We start from the raw sequence: 19,454 nt of genomic DNA on the forward strand, positions 1-19,454 counted from the left end.
AACTTTTCCTCTTGTTGCGCTCGCCACAAGGCCATGGCACCCGCCACAAGGCCAATCTGAGGCGCCTTAGTGGAAGTAGTGGGGAACGTGGCAGTTGAGGGAAGTTGAGCTGGGACACATCATGGCAAGGTCTATAGCGCAAACCACAGTGGGAGCCACAAGTACAAAATGCTGAATTTTAGGGTTTTTAGCTCTTTTTCACTCCTTTTCTCGATCGGGGCTTCGATTAAAGTAAAAACTTGAAAACAAAGAGAAACATAGTAATAACACAACAAAATGACAATAAAACTACAAAAATGCATGCGAAATCGGAGTCGAAAATACGATGAATTTCAGTGTTATCAAACTCTCCCATACTTAAACCTTTGCTTGTCCTCAAGCAAAACATTAAAAATATCATAAAATAAAAACTGGTGTAAACGAGTGCTTCAGGTTAAAAAAGTTCTAAGTTCAAGTCGGGATGCAGTGATAGGTACTAACTGAGTGAACTAAGGGTATCATGATGACACTAATCCGCAAATACGGACATAAACTTCATTCCTATATTAATCTACCCATATTATCCCATAATACCTAGGCCTGCCTCTTCATCTCTTTTTGTGTCCTTTTCATTCAGGCGCAATCACATTAAGCCCGTTATCCGTACATGCTTCATAGCAGAGTGACCTGTTAGTGATTATGATCTAAGCATGGGGTTTCTGGCACATAAATATTTGTAAACCCTTTTATTTGACCCAACTGTAGTTGTGGGGGATCGGATCGTAATTCGCCCTACCGAGTTCAGTGCCAGATACCTCTGAACCAACTAACAGCGGGTAAGTTTATCTTTTTCTCTTTTTCTTTTTCTTTTTGTAGCAAATTTTTACAATTATTTGGTTTAAATGACTTTATGAGTGTCACCTATACTGGATCATTCACTTATTTGCATCGGTCCCCTACGTAGAGGATGCGTAGGCCAGAGCTGACTGATGAGATAAACTATTGAGGACTTATACAGAAAATGAAGATTAAGGCCATGGTATATGGGGTTTCGGGAATGATTCCTATATTTACGAAGTCTATGGTGCTAAAACAGATACTGATGTTTCGCAAAGTCCTCCCAAGTCACCGCATCCTTACTCAACCCTGTCTTTGAAACCCGAAAACTTTCAGAATAACACTGTTTTCTTTTGCAAAAAAAATTCGGTGGGGCTAAAGGTATGGGGAGATTACACTGTACTAAAGATACACTATATTTGGTGACTCGTCAGACTCATGCATTATCTAATACATTTAAACTAAAAAGCAAAATAAACAACTAAAAGGCAATAAAAATAAACAAACTATCTAAAAACAGCAAAGAAAAGAGATAAAGAAAAGACGAGAAAAGCAGTAAAGAAAAGACGATAGAGTCTCCTCCCACACTTAAATCGAACATTGTCCCCAATGTTTCGAAGTAACATAAGGGAAGAGTTACCTGACAACCTATTGCTGACCACTGGTGCCCTCGCCATCCTGAGGTGGACAACGGGATCGGGTACGACGACGGTCTCTCTGATCCATCCTCGCCTGCAAGGCATCCTGAGCGGTCTTCACCTCTCGAAGGTTACCCAAAATGGAACCTTGAGTGGCTTCGATGAGTGCCATGTGTCGCTGGTGGTATTGTGGCTGGCGGGCTTGCGTATTTGTAATTGTTTGCAGCGACTGTAGAACAGTGTCGTAGGACCTGTCTGTCCTCCGCTGCGATTCTTGCATGAAGCTCATGTTATTCGCCAGTTGTTGTTGGATGGTAGAGAGTAGGTCGTCACGCCTTTGCTCTCTAGCCATTTGGTCACGCCACATCTCCTCTATAATACAAAAGCCAGGAGCGGTACCTGCAGAAGAAGAAGATGGTGCGGTGTGTGGTGGTGAAGTATGATGGGGGGACACATCAGGTACGAGATCTCTCTCTCTCCGATCATATTCATCATCAGTGTTATGTCCCGCCTCATCAGGAATGTTAGGAGGAAGAGGACCCAACATAGGTGGAGCATCTAAAGCGTAGGTCCAATTCCTCTCATCTCGTACATCTGTACGTCTAGTGCATGGTAAAACAACAGATGGGATGGCTACACCATGAACCATAATCATATAGCCTCCTTCTCTCCTCAAACGACACAATTTCATGTCTCTCAGAAATTTTAGGTTAATTGTGCAAGGAGGTAAGGGGTCTAGGGTAGCTATCTCATTGTGCAGGTTAAGCACCCGAGCAATAGACGTAATTAATCCTCCGAAAGAAATCGGTCCCGCTTTATTTAAAGTTAAAGCCATATGAGCAAGCATGAACGGGACCAAATTAATTCGTCTATTTGCGAGGCTTCCTTGCAAAAATAGAAGCTCTCTAGCATTAACCTTATTTGGATTCTCCCGGCCAAAAATAGTACATGCCAACAGATATCTAAAAACTCAGATGGTCGGGTTATGGATAGTCGAGGCAAGAACTCCCTCAAAAGAATTTATGGAAGTGTTTGACAGTCTCTGCCAAAAGGAGAACACCTCAACTGACCAATCCGAATCCAAAGGGGCCTCACAAATAGCACCGTCCCCATGAGGGATTCCTAACAAGCCTGCTAGTTCGTCGGTACTGAATTCATATTCAATAGCAAACATTCTAAATCTGACAGTACCAACTGTGCTAACAGTGTTAGGATTGATAATATAGATTAAAGAACTCAAAAATTCGATTGTCAATCGCTCATAGGTAGGTTCTTTGTTGGAAAAGAAATTATGCAAACCTAAATTATCTAATAAATGAAATATGCTATGATAGATACCTAAAGTGTAGAGACAATTTTCGTCAACATACCTTGTCGGGAGGATCTCCCGATTTTGCAACCGTTCGATAATCTTCCGTTGCTTATCTCCCGGTTTCCCTCCTCGAAGAATGAATCCATTAAACTCCATTGTGTAGCTCTTGAAACGTGACGAAGAAAATGAAGTGGAATGTGAAAAGGTTGGATTTTTACGAAATCCGACGGATGGAAATGAAAATGAAAATCGGAAAAATGATTTGTACGGTGTGGGGATGAGAAAGGTGTGAGCTTTTTGTGGGTTCAAGGACGTTTTTGCAAGGTGGAAAAATGGGTTTGGAAGGTTGTAAGGTGTGAAAATGGTGAAGAAAGGGGTTCTGCCCCGACCTTTTACAGACGCTGTGGCGGGCGCCACAGGATCTATGGCAGGCGCCACAAGGCAAAATCTGGCTGGGCCGGATTTTGGTCCTTTGGCTTGGGCTTCTCTTTGTCTTTTGGCTTTGAGGGGTCCGGATATCATTTGTCTTGTGATTTCCTAGTATCATTGACTTGCATAATTTTTATAGAAAGAAAATAAAAAATAAAAATAAAACAAAATTTAAATATTAGATTAATAAATAAATAAACAATCTAAAATAAAAAATGCAAATAAAACAAACATAAGACATATATATATATATATATATATATATATATATATATATATATATATATATATATATATATATATATATATATATATATATATATATATATATATATATATATATATATATATATATATATATATATATATATATATATATATATATATATATATATATATATATATATATATATATATATATATATATATATATATATATATATATATATATATATATATATATATATATATATATATATATATATAAAAGTAGAAATATCAATGTGTAGACATAGTTAACAAAATATTCCAAATGCGATGATATAAAATGAGTTATGTAAATGCGAGAAATATAAAAAAGAGATAAAATAAGATGAAATGGTGAGATCATATAGTAGGGATGTCGTCCTCTTGAGTGGATCCACGGAGCATGGCTACCTCCTGCCTGAGCTCTGCGATCTCCTGATATAAACAGTCGGCTTCGGTAGCGTGGGTGAGATCAGATACTCCCATCTGTAAAGTGAGGTCAGCCACCTCCTGTCTATATTCTGCAATCTCTCTACGACACTCTGCAATCTGGGTGCGGATGTCGGGGGTCTGCAATGAAAGATTATTAGAGAAAATAGTGATCCTGGGAGAAGGTGGTGTAGGCGTGTATTCAGCAATGGGTGGTGATCTCGGCTCCTCGATGGTCTCTCCCTGGCCCTCTAGAGCATAACTCCAATTCGCTGGGTCATGCACACTAGTCATCATAGGATTTGGCAGTGTGAAATAATGAATAGCCTCGCTGTCGACTAGTAATCGGAACTGACATGGGTGGAAAAAGGCTCTCCTCATCAACCTCTGGTCAAACAGAAGTCGATGTCCATGGTAGTGTACCCACAGTAGGTCCGGAGATGTAACAGCTTGCGAGACAGACCTAAAGCGACAGCAATCTGCGTGATGATCCCGACCACATGGATGACTCCTTTGGTTGATCTGGAGACACCGTTGAGGCCACATAATAGAAAGTTCCCACATGCTACTGGGCGAGACTGGGATGCACAAAATAGTAGGAAGATCTCCTCTTCACTCAGTAATGTCTCAGCATCCAGTCTTCCTAGGAAGGAATGTGCCAATATCATCTGAAAGTATCTAAAGGCGGGGTTATGTATGACATGAGACAGCTGCGTAGATGGATCTTGGCTTCCGCCACCTGATATATCACTCCAAAACTTCTCCACCTCCTTACCCAGAAAATATCCCATAGGTGTCTCCGGGATAGCATCAGGAGTTGTCTGGAAACCCAATAGGTCACCGAACTCTTTCTGGCTGAAAGAGTACTCAACTCCAAAGAGCCTGAAAGCAGCATACCCATCTGGTCCAGAGTATGGGTCATAATCAAATGAACTCAGGAACTCCAATGTCAAGTTCCTGTAGGTGTTACTTAGATCATCAACAAACTCGTCCCAATGAAGCTGGTGGCTAAGGACTCAGATACTCGGCTCAATGCCTAGTGCCTCCATACAGTGCTGATCAGGATAACGTATGGGTGCCACAGGGCGCTGATAAAGAGCGATGTAGCGCTCTCTCTGAGCATCATCTCTATAGGTGACATGCATATCATCGAAATCCTGCATCCTGTAGAAGTTAGGAAAGTGATCCTGAAAATATAAACCATTCCAATATTTAGTCTCGGTGAAAAATAAAAATAAAATTAAATAAATGCGAAAAAGTAAAATGAAAAAAAAACCATGGGTTGCCTCCCACGCAGTGCTTGTTTAACGTCATTAGCTTGACGATTAGAATTTATACACATGTAGTAGTAGGAATCGGTGGATCAATCAGAGTGTGGCTTGAGTAGTATGCTGGAATGTCTCCTCCTTCGTAGAGCTTCAGTCTTTGTCCATTTACAATGAATGGGCTACAGGTTTCGTTCTTGATTTCTACGGCTCCGGATCTCAGAATCTTGGATACTTCGAAAGGGCCAGTCCATCTCGAGCGTAGCTTTCCAGGGAAGAGTCGTAACCTAGAGTTGAAAAGGAGAACATGATCGCCTATATTGAAGGTTTTCTTTACTATCCTTTTGTCGTGATAGGCTTTTGTTCTTTCTTTGTATATTTTTGCATTCTCGTAGGAAGATTGCCTAAGTTCTTCTAGTTTGTGAATGTCAAGGGTATGCTTTTTTCCAGCGGTCAGGTAGTCTAAATTCAAAGTTTTAATGGCCCAATAGGCCTTATGCTCTAATTCGAATGGTAAGTGACATGATTTTCCATAGACTAGTTGGTAAGGAGTAGTTCCTATAGGGGTTTTGAAAGCGGTTATATAGGCCCATAGTGCTTCTTGAAGCTTCTGAGACCAGTCTCTCCTAGAAATAGAAACAGTTTTCTCTAGGATTTGTTTTATCTCCCTATTGGATACTTCTACTTGGCCACTAGTCTGTGGGTGGTATGGTGTTGCTACTCTATGCCTAACTCCATATTTTCTTAAAAGTTTGTCAAATATCCTTGATATGAAGTGTGATCCTCCATCGCTTATGACTAAACGTGGTGTTCCAAATCTAGGGAATATATAGTTTTTAAATAGTTTGATTACTACCCTAATGTCGTTTGTGGGTGCAGCTATAACTTCAATCCACTTAGATACGTAGTCTACGGCTACTAAGATATACCTGTTTTCTAAGGATGATGGGAAAGGTCCCATGAAATCTATACCCCATACGTCGAAGAGTTCTACTTCCTTAATGTTTCTTAGAGGCACTTCATCACGCCTTGAAATGTTTCCAGTGCGTTGGCATCTATCACATTTGACAATGCAAGCATAGACATCACGCCACATGCTAGGCCAGAATAGGCCAGCTTGAAGAATCTTGGCGTATGTCTTAGAGGTGCTCGCATGTCCTCCATAGGGTGCAAAATGACAATGCTCGATAATACTATTTACATCTTCTTCCGGAATGCAACGGCGAAAAATGCCATCTTTACCCCTTTTGAAAAGGAGCGGTTCGTCCCAATAGAAGTTTCTCACATCGTGGAAGAATTTCTTCTTGCGGTGGTAGTCAAGATCAGGGGGTACTATATCAGCAGCTAGGTAATTAACAAAGTCTGCATACCATGGTATGTTACTTATTGCTAAGGAATTTTAGGGGTGCTCATCAGGGTCTAGGTTATTATCTTCAATGGTTTCTACTCTAGCTATCAGTCTATCATAGGCGAAATCATCATTTATGGGTACTATTTCTGGTTTTAGATGTTCTAGCCTAGAAAGGTGATCGACTACTACATTTTCAGTGCCTGTTTTATCTCTTATATCTAAATCAAACTCTTGTAGTTATAGAATCCATCGGAGTAACCTGGGCTTGGCATCTTTTTTACTTAATAGGTAACGAATGGCAGCATGATTAGTATAAACTATAATTTTTTCTCCTACTAGATAAGATCTAAATTTGTCTATAGCGAAAACTACAACGAGTAATTCTTTTTCAGTTGTTGCGTAGTTAAGTTGGGCAACGTCTAGGGTTCTACTGGCATAATATATTGCATGTAATTTTTTATCTTTCCTTTGTCCTAACGGCTCCAACTGCATAATCACTAGCATCACACATTATCTCAAAAGGTTCTGACCAATCAGGCGGTTTCATAATGGGTGCAGATACTAATGCTTGTTTTAAACGATTAAATGCGTCATTACATTTTTCATCAAAAATGAATTCAGCATCTTTCATTAAAAGTCCAGTTAAAGGTTTAGTTATTTTAGAGAAGTCCTTGATAAAACCCCAATAGAATCTAGTGTGTCCAAGAAAGCTTCGGACTTCTCTGATAGTTTTAGGGGGTTTTAGGTTTTCTATAACTTCTATTTTAGCTCTATCTACCTCTATACCTTTTTAGGAAACTATATGTCCTAAAACTATTCCTTCGGTAACCATGAGATGACACTTTTCCCAGTTTAGCACGATGTTCACCTCCACGCATCTCTCCAGGATTCTCTCAAGGTTAGCAAGGAAATTGTGGAAATCAAATCCACAAACCGAGAAATCATCCATAAACACTTCCATGATACCATCTAGGTAATCTGCAAAGGTTGACATCATGCAGCGTTGGAAAGTGGCTGGGGCATTACAGAGGCCGAATGGCATTCGTCTGTAGGAAAAAGTTCCATAAGGGCATGTAAAGGTAGTTTTTTCTTGATCTTCGGGGTGGATAGGTATTTGGAAGAATCCAGAGTATCCATCTAGATAGCAGAAGTAAGAGTGTCTGGCCAGACGCTCCAACATCTGGTCTATAAATGGTAAGGGAAAATGATCCTTCCTGGTTGCTTTATTTAATTTTCTATAATCTATACACATCCGCCATCCTCCTTCTAATCGTTTTGCTACATGTTCGCCTTTATTGTTTTGCACGACTATAATGCCTCCCTTTTTAGGTACTACATGCACAAGGCTCACCCACTTACTATCCAAGATCTGATAGATTATACCTGCCTCAAGTAACTTAAGAACTTCCTTTTTAACAACATCACTCATTATAGGGTTTATCCTTCTCTGATGTTCCCTGGAGGGCTTTGAATCTTCTTCGAGCGAAATCCGGTGCATGCACACGGATGGGATTATACCTTTCAGGTCAGAGATATTATATCCTAAGGCTGAGGGATATCTTCGTAAAACGTCTAAAAGTTGGTTTGTTTCCTCTTGGCTCAAGGTAGCACTGACTATGACTGGACGATTCATCTTTTCATCGAGGAACTCATATCTCAGGTTCTTTGGCAGTTCCTTAAGTTCTAAGGTTGGTTTCTTAGGGCATGTCATAGGATCTGGGGTAAGGGATAAACATTCGTATAGGTTATCATCGATGTAGGGTTTCTTAAAGTCATCATCTTCCATTATGAGGGTTGATGGTAACTTAATGGTTTTTATAATTTCTTCTTGTTCTAATTCTCTAACACATTCATCAATGATATCTAAGGCATAACACGCGTCTCCCATCACAGGTGCCATAAGAAATTTCGAAAGTATAAATTCTATTTTCTCATCACCTACCTCAAATGTCAACTTTCCTTTCTTGACATCTATTATGGCTCCTGCAGTCGATAAGAATGGTCTACCTAGAAGGATTGGTATATCATTGTCCTCTTTGATGTCCATGACAATAAAATCAGTAGGGATAAATAACTGACCTATCCTAACAGGGACATCTTCTAAAATGCCTATCGGATACTTGACAGATCTATCGGCTACCTGAAGTGACATCTTAGTAGGTTGTAATTCTCCTAAGTTTAACCTCTCACAAACTGCTAAAGGCATTAGGCTCACACTAGCTCCTAAGTCTAGAAAAGCTTTTTCGATGACATGATTACCCAAAAGGCACGGAATGGAGAAATTTCCAGGATCTTTATCTTTCTTTGCTAATTTGTCCTCGGAAATAGCGTTACATTCCAAAGGCTTCGGATCATCAAGTCTACGTTTGTTGGTAAGGATGTCTTTGAGAAACTTTGCATAAGAAGGAATTTGGGTGATGGCTTCTATGAAAGGGATTTCTACACGAAGTTTTTCTATAACTTTAATAAACTTTTAATACTGGTTATTGATCTGGGTTTGTTTGAGTCTCTGCGGATATGGTATAGGTGGTTTATATGGCGGGGGTGGTACATAAGTTTTATCTTTAGGTGCTTCTCCTTTATCTCGACCCTCCTGGTTTTGAGGTTTCTCTGGTTCCTTTACTTCGTCTGTGGGTTTGGTATGTTCCTTAGAAGTTTTGGGTTCACTCAATCTAGGGTTTGGTGGCTCATCATAAGCGTTCCCACTTCGTAGGGTAATGGCATTGGCTTGCCCTCTCGGATTCTGTTGAGGTTGTCCAGGGAATTGTCCTCCAGGTGTGGTCTTAGGGGCTTGGTTTAAAGCTACCTGAGAGATCTGGGTTTCAAGCATCTTGGTATGAGTAACTATTTGGTCAACCTTGGTTCCTAACCGAGTAATTAATTTGTTAACATGAATGTTTTGATTCATGAACTCCTTGTTTTGTTGGGTTTGAGCAGTGATAAAATTTTCCATAATTTTCTCAAGGCTCGACTTTGGTGGCACAGGTTGCATAGGTTGATTTGATCTTGGGGCTTGATAACTAGGTCTCGGAGGTACATTATTTTGGATAGGGTTATTGTTCTTATAGGAGAAGTTCAGGTGATTCCTCCATCCAGGGTTATAGGTATTCGAGTATGGGTTCCCTTGGGTGTAGTTCACTTGCTCAGAGTGGGTTTCGTTTAATAGACTATATTCTACAGATTGGTGTCCTTTGGTTCCACATATCTCACAATCCAACGAGACTGCGGCTACAGTATTCGGGTTTATGCACATATGCTCGACCTTAAGGGCTAATGCGTCCATTTTAGCTTGCATCATGTCTATAGAGCTTAGTTCATGCACTCCTCCTTGGGCTTCCTTCTTCTCGACTGTCGCTCGTTCGACTCCCCATGATTGATGCTTTTGAGCGATATCTTCAATGAGGGCACTAGCTTCAGGGTAAGGTTTTTTCATTAGAGCACCGCCTGCGGCAGCGTCGATGGTCATCTTAGTGTTATAATGAAGTCCATTATAGAAGGTTTGAATGATTAACCAATTTTCTAAACCATGATGTGGGCATGCTCGTAACAACTCTTTATATCTCTCCCAAGCTTCGAACAACGATTCTCCTTGGTTTTGGGTAAATCTAGTTATATGGTTTCGAAGAACGACGGTCTTACTTGGGGGAAAGTATCTAGCAAGGAATACTGTTCTAAGGTTATCCCAAGTCGTAATGGAATTGGGTGGAAGGGAATCTAACCATGATAGGGCTTTATCTCTGAGGGAAAAAGGGAATAATCTTAAACGTATTGCCTCAGGAGAAGCTCCATTGGTTTTAAAAGTGTCTGCTAATTGAAGAAAGATTTTTAAATGTTGGTTCGGGTTCTCAGTAGCGAGACCTGCGAATTGTCTTTGTTGCACTAGTTGCAACAAGGATGGTTTAAGTTCGAAATTATTAGCTGGGATGGTTGGGTTTACTATACTAGAACTAGGTTCTTCATTGGATGGTTGAGCGAAGTCCTTAAGAGGTCTTTGGTTTTGATCTTCGGCCATAGCTCTCTTAATCCTATGAAAGAATAAATGTGCGCGAGCGTAACGTTCAGGTTCCGGCAGAGGGTATACTAAGCTTAAACTTCCGGTGCTGCGAGTTCTTCGCATTAACCGGCGGGAAATAGCCTAAGTCTAAACGATATAACAACAGGGAAATGAAATTTGACGAAATTGGTCCCCGGCAACAGCGCGAAAAACTTGATGCATGCTTTTCGCAAGTATACGAACGCGTCAGAGTAATATAAAACATCGTCGAATCCACAGAGACCAAGTGTCAATCTATCGTTATCTATTGTTATGGTGTTTATCAAAGGAAATCAAAATAGGTGTTTTTAGAGTGTGCAATGTAAAGTAAATTATTGAATAAAGTTCAATAAATAAAGACAGGGTCGAATGTAATTCACATAGTCAATTAATAATCCAAGTACTTGCTAATAGAGCTACTTATGGGCAGTGTTTCCTACTTTGAAAAGAACTAATTTAACAGGAACTGTCACTTTCGCGTATTCAGAACCGAGTTGTACTCCCTAATCAAACCCTCTTATTGTCACTTATAAAAAGGCGCGCATTGCGTTAGAGTAGTAAACCTATTTTTAAGAAATATAGTATCTTGACTAAGTTGAAAAATATTTTAACCTGGATTTCCTAACCAAAAGAGGTTCTCACGAAGTAGACTCTAAACTTAAAAACGCGTCCGAAAATAGTTTTAAAATCTCTTTTCTTCTTAAGTTAAAAACTCCTAATGAACTAAACAAAGCGCTTTCGCTGTTTTTGAAATAGTTAAAAACAATTAAGTTTAAAAAGACGTTGGACGACTTTCGATCTTACCCAACGGAAATTAAGTGTGGGAAAACTTAAGTTGAAAGTTAAAATAGCCCTTAAGTGTTTCTACGAACAATTATTTGGATTATCGGTTCAATTACGATCCTTACATTCTAACCTTATAGATTTATTTAGACATGGTAAAGTAAAAGTGCCTTAATTTAAATAAAAGTAGTGCGAGTGCGGAAAGTAAATAAAAGTAGTGCGAGTGCGGAAAAAAATAAAAGTAGTGCGAGTGCGGGAAAAAACAAAAGTAGTGCGAGTGCGGAAAATAAATAAAAGTAAAGCGAGTGCGAGGAATAAATAAAGTAAAGCGAGTGCGAAAAATAAATACAGTAAAGCGAGTGCGAGAAATAAATAAAGTAAAGCGAGTGCGAGAAATAAAATAGATAAAGCGAGTGCGAGAAATAAAATAGATAAAGGCAAAGTAATAAAAACCTACTCCAATCGGAGGGTTGAATAAAATGCAAAGCGGAAATGAAAATGGCGGCAGGATTAACTTCCTTCCAAAGTGCTCCAAACTCGATTACAGACTCGATCACAGACTCGATTACACAATTGTGGTAACACCCCAATGCAAAGCGATTACCACTTTAAAATACTGAATATATGCCTAAGTGAAACAAAGTTGCTCTGAGTTTGCCTCTGTTCTAAGTTTGGATCTTCCTCTGCTCTAAGTTTGGGTGATTGAATAAGTGATTTCGAGTCTCTATTTATAGGAGAGTAAAATGATGGAAATGACAAGGATGCCCTTCAACATGAAAATGGGACGGAAACCTTTTCCTCTTGTGGCGCCCGCCACAAGGCCATGGCGCCCGCCACAAGGCCAATCTGAGGCGCCTTAGTGGAAGTAGTGGGGAACGTGGCAGTTGAGGGAAGTTGAGCTGGGACACGTCATGGCAGGGTCTACGGCGCCAGCCATAGTGGGAGCCACAAGTACAAAATGCTGAATTTTAGGGTTTTTAGCTCTTTTTCACTCCTTTTCTCGATCGGGGATCCGATTAAAGTAAAAACTTGAAAACAAAGAGAAATATAGTAATAACACAATAAAATGACAATAAAACTACTAAAATGCATGTGAAATCGGAGTCGAAAATACAGTGAATTTCAGTGTTATCACGTACACAGTGTCTCAAAATTCTTGGTTTCTTGTAGGATAAGCAACAAAAATATAGTGAAAATGGTGACTGATCACTCACTAACCGATTGAAGATTTCCATTCAGTGCATTATGATTTTCCTCATGTATTTGATGAAGCTGTTAATTCTTACGGTAATGGCATTGGGGTAGTGATTATTACTCCTCAAGGCACTCATTTTCCTTTTACCGCTAGATTGACTTTCAAGTGTACAAACAATATGGCTGAGTATGAAGCTTGCATTATAGGGCTTGAAGATGCCATTGATCTCATAATCAAGTATCTTGACGTCTATGGAGATTCAACTTTGGTTGTGAATAAGATCAAAGGTGAGTGAGAGACGAATCAACCCGGTTTGATCCATATAAAGACTATGCGAGGAGGATTTCAACTTTCTTTACAAAGGTTGAGTTTCATCATATCCCTCGAGATGGAAACCGGATGGCAGATGCTCTTGCTTTGGTTGGCTTCAATGATCGTGGTAAAATTTTGGAATGAAGTTCCCAATTTGACTATGATGCGTCTTGATAGGCCAACTCATGTGTTCTCCATTGAATAAGTTAAAGATGAAAGGCCAACGCTGGCTTCAATGATCGTGGTAAAATTTTGGAATGAAGTTCCCAATTTGACTATCATGCATCTTGATAGGCCAACTCATGTGTTCTCCATTGAAGAAGTTAAAGATGAAAGGCCATGGTATTTCGATATCAAGTGTTTCCTTCAAAGTCAAATTTACCCGCATGGGGCATCTTTGAAATATAAAAGGACTTTGAGAAGACTAGCTGACAACTTCTACCTGAATGGTGATGTGCTTTACAAGAGAAACTTCGATATGGTTTTGTTCAGATGCGTGGATAGACACAAAGCAGACTTATTGATGAATGAAGTCCATGAAGGTTCCTTTGGTACTCATTCCAATGGACATGCTATGGCAAATAAGATGTTGAGAGTAGGTTTCTATTGGCTGACAATGGAATCTGACTGTTGCAAGTTCGTGGAGAAATGCCACAAGTGTCAAATTTATGCAGATAAAATTCATGTTCCTCCGACACTGTTGAATGCCATTTCCTCTCCATGGCCCTTCTCCGTGTGGGGAATTGATATAATCAGCATGATTGAGCCCAAAGCATCAAATGGATATCGTTTCATTCTAGTGGTTGTTAACTACTTCACAAAGTGGGTTGAAGCGGCATCGTATGCAAATGTTACCAAGCAAGTTGTTGTAAGGTTTATCAAGAATCAGATTATATGTCGTTTGTAAGAACAAAATTAGTTCTACAACAGAATTCCAGGATTTTGATGATAAGAAAGGATGAAACCAAAAATGGCACCCTAACGAAATTTTTCTAAGTGTGCAGGACTCTGAACAGCAACAAAGGACTCTAATCATTTTATCAGATACAAACTTTGATCAGATACAAAGTGCTAGAAGATCAGACGCATCTGAGGAAGAAGTGCGTCCAAGAAGTTCTGAATTTGAGCTAAGCAAGACAGTAAAAAGAACCAGAAGCTCTAAACATCCACTGGTCTTAGTTCTGATGATCTAGAAGACTAGTACTCTGAGAAGCTCTGATCTAACTTCTGATGTATGACTCCGAGACAGCGAAGACTCTGATGAAGATTCACTAAATCCAGAAAGAGTAACGGAAAGAATTTCTCAATATGGAAATGAAGTATTTTTAGAAAGAAGTTATTCAGGGAGACAACATGGTTATGGCAAAAAACACAGAAGTAATGACGTTGAATTCTCATCAAAGACCAATATTCTGTCATCACTCCAACGGTCCTTCTCACTACTATATAAAGGACATCCTACCTCATTGAGAGAAACAACAACGCACAAAAAAGTCATTCATATTCTCTCTCAATCTTTCACGAGTTGTTGCTCATACGTGAAAACTCTTGCTCAAATATTCTGCTGTAATACTTGCTTACTCTTAGAAGCACTTTCTATTACAAATTTATTTTGCTAAATTGCTTTTGTTCCTCAAGTGACTCTGAGTAGTCTGTATACTTGAGAGGACTAAGAGATCATTCTCTTAGACATTTGGTTGTATTAATCTTTCAAGATTAGTGGATTAAGTCCTTTTTGAAGGCAAAATCACCTTGGCCGGGTGGACTGGAGTAACTTTGTTTTATAAGCGAACCAGTATAAAATTATGTGTGTTCGTACTTTTGAAAAAGCTTTTAAATTCTAAAACAATTCAAACCCCCCTTTCTTGTTTTTCTCACCTTCAATTGGTATCGGAGCTACGACTCTGTTATTGATTTTCTAATCAAACACTTAACAGTGTAGAGAGATCCAAAACGAGAAAAACTATGGCCAACACCAATGAAAGAGATAGTTACAACGTTAAGCCTCCAGTCTTTGATGGAGAGAAATTCGATTACTGGAAAGATAGAATTGTCACAGTTGGATACATACCTCCTGTAACAGATGCTAGAGTTGCCATCCCCAGAAGCAAAATGGCAGATGATTAGAAGCGCGAATTCAAGAATCATCACAAAGCCAGAACGATACTTCTCAATGCCATATCCTACAATGAGTATGAAAAAATCACCAACAAGGAAACAACTAAAGAAATACTTGACTCCCTGAGGATGACTCATGAAGGAAACTCTCAAGTCAAAGAAACAAAGGCTCTGGCTCTAATCCAGAAATATGAAGCCTTCAAAATGGAGGATGATGAAGCTGTAGAGGTAATGTTTTCTAGATTCCAAACTCTAATTGCAGGTCTCAAACTTCTAGACAAAGGATACACAACTGCGGACCATGTCAAAAAGATAGTCAGAAGCTTGCCAAAGAAGTGGAGACCCATGGCCACAGCCTTAAAGCTATCAAAGGATCTGAACAACATCAACCTTGAAGAACTTGTTAGTTCACTCAGAAGTCATGAGATAGAACTGGAGGAAGACGAGCCTTAGAAGAAGGTCAAGTCTGTAGCACTAAAGTCCAGATCTGAAAGGCGCAAGTCTAACAGAAACAAAGCCTTCCAGGCCGAAGAAGAAGACGTTGATGACTCTGAAAAGGAAGATTCTGACGATGAGGAAGAATTATCCCTTCTGACCAGAAGAGTAAAACAACTCTAGAGAAAAAGGAATAATAACTTCAGAAAGCCAAGATCCAAAGGAGATCGATCAGAATCAACATCAAAAGGTAAATCTAACAAAGATGTTACGTGTTATGAATGTAAGGAAACAGGTCATTACAGGAACGAATGTCCCAAGTTGAAGAAAGACAGCTCCAGAAAAGAGAACTTCAAGAAAAATTCTTTCAGAACCAAAAAGGGACTTATGGCTACCTGGGACGACAATGAATTTGAATCATCAAAATCAGACTCTGATGAACAGGAAAATGTGGCACTCATGGCTACCACCTCCAAGAATACTTCAGACGAAGAATCCGAATATGAAGAGGTATTTTCTGAACATTCTCGATCTGACCTAGAATCATGCTTGTCTGAAACTCTAAACTCATATCAGAAACTCAAACAAAAATTTAAAGCTATAAAAGGGTGTTCTTGAAGAAACACTAGAAGAATGTGGCAAACTTGAGATAACAATTTTAGAACTGAAAGATGAAAACAGAACCTTGATATTAGAAAGAGACTCAACAAAGAAAAATTGCTCACAACTTGAAGAAGTGTTATCTCAAGGTCCACAAACTTCAAACACAATAATTTATAAATATGAAAAATCTTTTCAAAAGTTTCTGAAAAATGGGATAGAGAAGAGCAGAATGGCATCCATGATTTATGGGGTCAGTCAGAACAATAGAAGAGGAATTAGGTATGATCCTAGTGAAGATAAAACTTCTACTAATGACCAACCTAATTCTCCATTTTCATATCACTATACACATACACAAGCACAACGATTTAATAATGCTAGCAAACCCAAAGTGTTAAGAAACTATGGGAAAACTAATCATAAAGGACCCAAACGATTCTGGGTACTAAAGGATAAGATTGTATATGTTGTAGATATCTTATGCAATAGAGTTAAAACACCAGTCATGGTACCTGGACTCTGGATGCTCGCGACACATGACGGGAAGAAAGTGTATGTTCCAAAACCTGGAACTTAAAGACGCTGGATTCGTAGGTTTCAGAGGAGATCAGAAAGGAAGGATCAGAGGCTCCGGAACTATTGGTAATGGTACTCTTCCCTCTATATCTGATGTTTTATATGTCGAAGGATTAATGCATAATCTGTTATCAATAAGTAAATTAAGTGATAACGGATATGATGTAATCTTCAATCAAAAAACATGTAAAGCCATAAATTAAAACAATGCATCTGTCCTATTCACTGGAAAGAGGAAAAACAATATTTATAAAATAAATCTTTTGGATTTAAAAGAACAAAATGTAAAATGTTTGATGTCTGTTCACGAAGAGCAATGGGTATGGCATAGACGCTTGGGCCACATTAACATGAGAAAGTTATCTCAGCTAAATAAACTCGAGTTACTCAGAGGTCTACCTAAGCTGAAGTTTTCTTCAGATGCTCTATGTGAAGCATGTCAGAAAGGAAAATTTTCAAAATCATCTTTTAAAAAGAAAAATATTGTTTCTACCTCTAAGCCTCTGGAACTCCTTCACATTGATTTATTTGGTCCTGTGAAAACAACATCAGTCAATGGAAAGAAATATGGACTAGTCATTGTTGATGACTTTAGTCACTGGACATGGGTAAAATTCTTAAAGCACAAGAGTAAGTCTCACTCTGTATTCACTAGCTTTTGTTCTAAAGTGCAAAACGAATTTGACTCTAAAATCATCAGAGTCAGAAGTGATCATGGTGGAGAATTTGAAAATAAGTTTTTTGAGGAACTATTTGACTCTAATGGAATATCCCATGATTTCTCCTGCCCTAACTCCACAACAAAATGGAGTTGTAGAAAGGAAGAATAGGACACTCCAAGAGATGGCCAGAACCATGATCAATGAAACAAATGTGGCTAAACACTTTTGGGCTAAAGTTGTAAATACAACATGTTATATTCAGAATATAATCTCCATAAGACCTATTCTGGAGAAGACTCCCTATGAACTGTGTAAAGGAAGAAAACCCAACATTTCTTATTTTCATCCTTTTGGATGTTCCTGTTTTATTCTAAATACTAAAGAACATCTGAACAAGTTTGATTCTAAAGCACAAAAAGGTATTATGTTAGGATACTCAGAACGCTCTAAAGGCTACAGAGTATACAATACAGAAACCAAAATTATGGAAGAATCAATTCATGTCAGATTTGATGATAAGCTTGACCCTGAAAAGTCAAAGCTAGTTGAGAAACTTGCAGATCTGGAGATTACTCTTGCAGGTTCTGACGAAAAGATCAAAGCACCTAAAGCAGCTGCCTCTCAAACTTCAGAAGGAACTAAATCCCCAGCTATGCCAAAGAAAGATAAAAGTCGCCTTAACATATCTGAAGAGCTGATTATGGGAAACAAGGATGAACCTATCCGAACTAGGTCCACCTTCAAGGCACCTGAAGAAACTCCTCTGGGACTAGTATCTCTGATCGAGCCTACTTCCTATGATGAGGCACTTCAAGATAGCGACTGGATTCTAGCCATGCAAGAAGAGCTAGATCAATTCACAAAGAATGATGTCTGGGATCTTGTTCCTAAACCTAAAGGCACTCACATTATCAGAACCATATGGGTGTTCAGAAACAAGCTGAATGAGAAAGGAGAAGTTGTCAGAAACAAAGCTCGGCTGGTGGCTCAAGGTTACAGTCAACAAGAAGGCATTGACTACAATGAAACCTTTGCCCCACTCGCCAGGTTAGAATCTATTCGCTTACTTGTCTCATTCGCTGTAAATCATTCTATCAAACTGTATCAAATGGATGTCAAGAGCGCATTCCTTAATGGTTATATATCAGAAGAAGTGTATGCTAACCAACCCCCAGGTTTTGAAAATTCAAATTGTCCAGAACATGTTTTTAAACTTAAAAAATCTTTATATGGACTAAAACAAGCTCCCAGAGCTTGGTATGAAAGATTAAGTCATTTTCTTCTGGAACATGATTTTATCAGAGGGAAAGTTAACTCTACACTCTTTTGTAAAAACATTAATAATGATCTCATGATATGCCAGATATATGTTGATGATATCATTTTTGGTCAGCTAACGCCTCTATGTGTCAAGAATTCTCTGAGTTAATGCAGGCAGAATTTGAAATGAGCTTAATGCAAGAACTAAAGTTCTTTCTAGGAATTCAGATTAATCAAGCTTCAGAAGCCACATACGTTCATCAAAGTAAATACATAAAAGAAATTCTGAAGAAATTTAAAATGGCTGAATGCAAATCTACTAAGACACCCAAGCATCCAACTTGCATTCTTGAAAAAGAAGAAGTTAGTCAAAAGGTTTATCAGAAGCTCTATCGTGGTATGATAGGCTCTCTTCTCTATCTGACTGGTACACGTCTTGATGTTCTATTTAGTGTTTGTCTCTGTGCCAGATTCCAATCAGATCCCAGAGAATCTCATTTAACAGCAGTTAAGAGAATTCTCAGATATCTGAAAAAAACTCCTAACTTGGGCCTGATGTATGAGAAAACATCAGAGTATAGACTATCTGGTTTTTGTGATGCAGACTACGCAGGAGACAGAATGGAACGAAAAGTTCATCTGGAAATTGTCAGCTCTTGAGAAAGAATCTGATATCCTAGGCCAGCAAAAGACAATCAACCATAGCCTTGTCTATTGTAGAAGCGGAATACATTTCAGCATCACTGTGCACTACCCAGATGCTCTGGATGAAGAATCAATTAGAGGATCTTCAAATCTTTGAGAGTAACATTCCTATCTTCAGTGACAATACTGCTGCCATTTGTTTAAGCAAGAATCCTATTTTGCACTCCAGAGCTAAGCACATAGAAATAAAACATCATTTCATTAGGGACTATGTTTAGAAAGGGGTCGTAATGTTGAAATTCATTGAGACAGATCATCAATGGGCTGACATCTTTAGCAAACCACT

At 38.9% G+C, this 19,454-nt stretch overlaps 1 non-coding gene across 1 annotated transcript; it reads left to right on the forward strand.

Annotated features, from left to right (window-relative positions):
• Nucleotides 1-10,007: 10,007 nt before the first annotated feature.
• Nucleotides 10,008-10,114, forward strand: LOC127125069 (small nucleolar RNA R71). Its single transcript, XR_007804533.1, has one exon. It is a non-coding gene; the product is annotated as a small nucleolar RNA R71 (small nucleolar RNA).
• The last annotated feature ends 9,340 nt before the right edge of the window (nt 10,115-19,454 follow it).

The sequence above is a fragment of the Lathyrus oleraceus genome, chromosome 2 (genome assembly GCF_024323335.1).
Source record: "Lathyrus oleraceus cultivar Zhongwan6 chromosome 2, CAAS_Psat_ZW6_1.0, whole genome shotgun sequence".
NCBI lineage: Eukaryota > Viridiplantae > Streptophyta > Magnoliopsida > Fabales > Fabaceae > Lathyrus > Lathyrus oleraceus.